Source organism: Cebus imitator, unplaced genomic scaffold (genome assembly GCF_001604975.1).
Source record: "Cebus imitator isolate Cc_AM_T3 unplaced genomic scaffold, Cebus_imitator-1.0 Scaffold70, whole genome shotgun sequence".
NCBI classification, from domain to species: Eukaryota; Metazoa; Chordata; class Mammalia; order Primates; family Cebidae; genus Cebus; species Cebus imitator.
Window position 1 is genome coordinate 7,213,769 of NW_016107385.1, and position 6,050 is coordinate 7,219,818.

Sequence of the window (6,050 nt, forward strand, 5' to 3'; positions counted from 1 at the left end):
TACCTACTTCCCTGTCACCCCATACCTCCTAAACCTTTGGCAACCACTAGTCTGTTCTCCATTTCTACAAATTTGGGTGTTTCTGTGGTGGTGGTTGTTGTTTGAGACGGAGTTTTGCTCTTGTTGCCCAGGCTGGAGTGCAGTGGTGCGATGTCAGCTCACCACAACCTCCGCCTCCCGGGTTCACGCAATTCTCCTGCCTCAGCCTCCCGAGTAGCTAGGATTACAGGCATGTACCACCATGCCTGGCTACTTTTGTATTTTTAGTAGAGACAAATTTTCTCCAGGCTGGTCTCGAACTCCCGACCTCAGGTGATCCGCCCGCTTCAGCCTCCCAAAGTGCTGGGATCACAGGCGTGAGCCACCCCGCCTGGCCATTGAATTTGATGTTGTATGAGTGGAAATATGCAGCATGCGCTGTGTGATTCCCCCAATCCCCGCCCCACTCAGCATAACTGTCTGGAGATCCATCAAGATTGCTATATGTATCAACAGTTCATTCCTCCTTATTGCTGAGTAGCATTCCGTGGTCCGGAAGTACCACAGTTTAACCATCCACCTGTTCCAACGTTTGACTATATGAATAAAGCTTCTGTAAACATTGGTGTACAGGTTTGTGTGTAGATGTAAGTATTCACTTCCTGGGGATTTATCCCCGGGAAGTGAATACTTACATCTACACACAAACAGGAATACAATTACTGGGTTGTGTCATTGTTGCATGTTTAGGTTCCTGAGCAATTGCCGAACTGCTTTGCGTGCCCAGCAGCAATGTCTCATCTGTCCAGTTTCTCCACATCCTTATCAGCATTTGGTGTTGTCACTGTTTTTTATTTCAGTCATCCTGATAGGTATATACTGGTATTTCACTGTGATTGTATTTTACATTTCCCTAATGGCTGATGTTGAATATGGTTTCATGTGCTTGTTTATCATTTGTGTATCCTGTAGGATGAAATGTTTCTTCATGTCTTTTGCCCATTTTCTATTGTAATGCTGCTCTTCGTTTTGGTGAAGAAAATGGTTTGGTTGGTTGTTTGCTTTTACTGTGGAGTTTTGAAAGTTCTTTTTCTATTCTAGATACTGGGATATTACTTATCTCTGTAGGATAAGTGATTTTCAATAGTTTCTCCCACTCTGTAGCTTGTTTTTTCATCTTCTTAATAGTGTCTTTCATAGAAGAAAATTTAAATTTTTACTAAGTACAATGTATCTTTTTTTTTTTTTTAAGAGATCGTGTTTTTGGTGTCAAGTATAAGAATTATTTGCCTAGTCCTAGAGCCTAAAGATTTTCTCCTGTATTTTTCTAGAAGTTTTATAGTTTTCCCATTTATTAAGTTTGTGATCCATTTTGAATTAATCTTTGTATCAGGAACAGCCAGCCTATGGATGTCTAATTGCTCCAGCACCATTTGTTGAAGGCTTTCTTTCTTCTATTGAATTTCTTTTGCATCTGTGTCAAAATTTGATTGGATATATGTGTATGCGGGTCTATGTCCAGGTAATCTGTTCTGTCTTGTTTTCTTTTTTGAGACAGAGTTTTGGTCTTGTCACCTAGGCTGGAGTGCAGTGGCGTGTTCTCAGCTCACTGCAACCTCTGCCTCCTAAGTTCAAGGGATTCTCCTGCCTCAGCCTCCTGAGTAGCAGGGATTACAGGCACCCACCACCATGCCTGGCCAATTTTTGTATTTTTAGTAGAGATGGGGTATCACCATGTTGGCCAGGCTGGTATCAAACACCTGACTTCGGGCGATCCGCCTGCCTCAGCCTCCCGAAGTGCTGGGATTATGGGTGTAAGCCACTGTGCCCGGCCTGTCTTGTTTAATTTTTAACAATCCCTTATAATAATAGATGTCATTATTGTCTCTACTTGACAGATGAATAAACTGACATACAGAGAATAGAAGCAAGTTTTTTATCGCTAAATGTTTGCTACTGTAAAAGGCAAGCAAGAATACTGGCAACCACTTTCATTTATAAAGAGAAAAAGCTATAGTACTGGTGGGCTCAGTTACATTAAAATTCATTCTACACAAAGTCAAACCAGAGAGAAGGATCTATTTTTCCTTCAGAAACACCCACATCCGACTCATCCGAATAGTGTCAAGAAACAAACAACTAGACTTGCACACAATAAAGTGACCAGCCAACTGGATTTATTATTCTATTAGGCTCAACAAAGATCACTCTGTTGCCCTAACAACCTAATGAGAACCACGACTTGTTAGATAAACTAACCATCAGGTGAAGAAAATAACTGTCAATAAGAGACCCTTTGGCTGTTGACAGACAGCTGGGATGTAAAACCAGAAGCACATCATGATCATTTGAGAAGCTTTTTAAAAGTGCAGGTTCCTGAACCACATACTAGAGCCACTCAAGCAGAATCTCTAGGTTCCAGTTTCTTCCACTTATATTTATTTATTTACTCTGTGTGTGTGTGTGTGTCTGTATGATGGTGAAGAAGGGAGGTTTAAAATTCTCTAGGGATTTTTGATGCAGCTGGTCACTGAATGGCCAAGACCAAAAAAAGCGTTTTTCAAATGTGGCAGAGGCTACCTTTTAGAGAAGAAGCAGCCAGGTTTCATTTTGAGAAATTGAGAGGCCATGAGAAACGTCCCCCTCCCCCGCTTTTAAGTGTCCTGCATTAGTTTTGTAGGAAAAGAGTTTCCAAAAATTGCCCATTAATCTCTTCCTCATATTTGAGACTGAATTTGATTGCTAGAGATTGAATAGAGTTTTACTTTAATAAAGATTGTTCTGCAGGATCAAAAACCATTTTATGAACCCTCAAATGTTAAACTGTGATGTGCAAATAAAATGAACCCTGATATTGTATGGAACATCTGTGTCTCCAAAGTCAAATTGTTTAGGCAGAAGGAACTTTTCAGGTGGTGAGTGGTAGTGTGTTTAGGTAAGAGTCTAACACAGGTGACTGGATTTGTCATTCTTTTTTCTGATGATCAAATCAGAGATTGGGTAATCAATACATGGGCAATACAGAGTAAACTACTTTTTCATTTGTGTCATCTTCTAAGATCTAAAAGGCTTATATTTGTTTTCTTAATTGTCAGACCACCTGGAGTGAATTTATGATTTATTCCTCAACATTCATCCCACCTTAGAAGAGTAGCCTAATCTTATTCCACTCCCCTCCTACCGCCACCTTCTTGGGTGACTGGTCAGGATTAGGGATGGTGGTGGAGATTTTCCAGTGTCTTCCACATCTGATTCTACTGTCTTTCCTTAGGACATAGGAAGACAATATTTCTCCATGTACTTGAAATCAAATGGGGCCATATGACTCATGAACCATGAACAAAAATGACAAGTATCACTCAGGGATTCAGCACGAAACAGTTGTACGAGACCCTCCACCACTCCCCATCTGCCATAAGGATTGTGGAAGAATGGAGATGCAGGTGTCCACAAGATTTCTGAGTCAACTCACGGAGTGAGCTGCCCCAGAAAGTCTCTGGAACCACAACATACTTTGCATGAAGCAAGAAATAGACCTTTGCAATCTGAAACTGCTGATAGTTGAGGAGTATTTCTTACTAGAGCACAATTTAGCTTAAGCAATGACCTTATTCTAGATAATGAAATGTGAGATAAAATCTGATGAGGGGCCAGGCACGGTGGCTCATGCCTGTAATCCCAGCACTTTGGGAGGCCAGGGTGGGCAGATCACCTGAGGTCAGGAGTTCGAGACCAGTCTGGCCAACACGGTGAAACCCATCGCTACTAAAAATACCAAAATTAGGCGCCCCTCAGTTGTCAGGCCCCGCCGACCCACAGCCCATGACCCGCCGACCCACGAATTCCGCCCGGCCCTGCCTCGTACCATGCCTGGCTCCTGCAGCCTTGCTGCTATGAAGAAAGTGGTTTAACAGCTTCAGCTGGAGGCCAGGCTCAACCACGGGAAACTTTCCCAGGCAGCTACAGACTTGAAACAATTCTCTCTGCAGAATGCTCAACACAACCCTCTGCTGACTGGGATATCTTCAAGTACAAATCCCTTCAGACCCCAGAAAGTCTGTTGCTTTTTATAGTAAGATGAATCTTTCAAAGGTTTCCCAAACCACTTCTTAGGATCCAGTGAATATTCAAGAGAGCTACATTTGAAGCCTGTGCAAAAGTTTATCTCTCTAACACATGTGCTGTATAATATACAAACTCTGACTTTTGTCAGTCCTTAACATCTACCTCTCTGAATTTTCATGAATTTCTATTTCACAAGGGTAATTGTTTTATATACACTGGCAGCAGCATACAATAAAACTTAGCATGAAAAAAATATATAAAAATTAGCCAAGCGGGCCGGGCGCGGTGGCTCAAGCCTGTAATCCCAGCACTTTGGGAGGCCGAGGCGGGTGGATCACGAGGTCAAGAGATTGAGACCATCCTGGTCAACATGGTGAAACCCCGTCTCTACTAAAAAATGAAAAAAAAAAAAAAAAATTAGCTGGGCATGGTGGCACATGCCTGTAATCCCAGCTACTCAGGAGGCTGAGGCAGGAGAATTGCCTGAACCCAGGAGGCGGAGGTTGCGGTGAGCCGAGATCGTGCCATTGCACTCCAGCCTGGGTAACAAGAGCAAAAACTCCGTCGCAAAAAAAAAAAAAAAATTAGCCAAGCGCAGTGGCATATGCCTATAATTCCAGCTACTAGGGGAGGCTAAGGCAGGAGAATCGCTTGAACCCAGGAGGTGGAGGTTGCAGTGAGCTGAGTGAGATTGTGCCACTGTACTCCAGCCTGGGAGACAGAGAGACTCCCTCTCAAAAAACAAACAAACAAACAACAATAAAAAAACAAAACAATGTGATGAGGGAACTTTTGGGGAAAGTTTCCTCTCCTAAAAGAAACCACAGGAAGAGGTAGTTTCACGTTTCCCTCTGGATTTTAGGTCTTCAACCATCTCACTCTACACTACACCGCAGCCATCACACTCTCAGCCCCAGGGTGAGGCTACTTCAGATGGGAGAGCAGAGAGGTCTTGGATCATTGATGACATCTTTGAGCTGCTGAATCAACAGCTCTGGAACTTACCGTACCTCTTTTCTTTCTGTTATGTGATATAATAACTTTTCTTATTGTTCAGATTGATTTGCAGTTTGTTACTCTGGTGGTTAGTACTGAGTGTCAACTTCATTGAATTGAAGGATGCAAATACTGTTCTTGGGTGTGTCTGTGAGGATGCTGCCAACAGAGATTCATATTTAAGTTAGTGGACTGGGAGAGACAGACCCACCCGCAACCTGAGTAGGCACCAATTAATCAGCAGCCAGAGTGGCTGGAATGAAACAGGCAGAAGAACGTAGGTCTTTGACTTGCTGCGTCTTCCGGCCTTCATCTACCTCCTGTGCTGGATGCTTCCTGCCCTCGAACATCAGACTCCAAGTTCTTCAGCTTTTGGCCTCTTGAACTTACAGCAGTGGTTTGCCAGGGGCTCTTGGCCCTTTGGCCACAGACTGAAGGGTGCACTGTCAGCTTCCCTAGTTGTGAGGCTTTGGGGCTCAGGCTGATCTTTCACTGGCTTCCTTGCTCCTCAGTTTGCAGACTCCTTATTGTGGGACTTTACCTTGTGATTGTGTAAGTCAATTCTCCTTAATTAACTCCTGTTCATATATACATATATCCTATTAATTCTGTCCCTCTAGAGAACCCTGACGAATACAGTCACTTACAATCAAAAGCATCGTAACTCATAAATCATGGCTTTTAGCAATACAAGATTAAACTAAGTCCTCTACAACTATGACCCCTGTAGCAGTGATGTTGCTGAAAGGTCAGTTTCTCATCTAGGGTCAGGCACAGTGTCTTACTGTAACTCCAGTACTTTGGGAGGCAAAGGTGGGAGAACTGCTTGAGTCCAGGAGTTTGAGGCCAGCCTGGGCAATATAGTGAGACTTCATCTCTAGAAAAGATTTCTTAAAAATTGCCGGGCGCGGTGGCTCACGCCTGTAATCCCAGCACTTTGGGAGGCCGAGGCGGGTGGATCACGAGGTCAAGAGATCGAGACCATCCTGGTCAACATGGTGAAACCCCGT

General features: G+C 43.3%; 1 pseudogene; it reads left to right on the forward strand.

Annotated features, from left to right (window-relative positions):
* Positions 1-3,755: 3,755 nt before the first annotated feature.
* LOC108306238 lies at positions 3,756-4,052 on the forward strand (annotated as a pseudogene).
* The last annotated feature ends 1,998 nt before the right edge of the window (positions 4,053-6,050 follow it).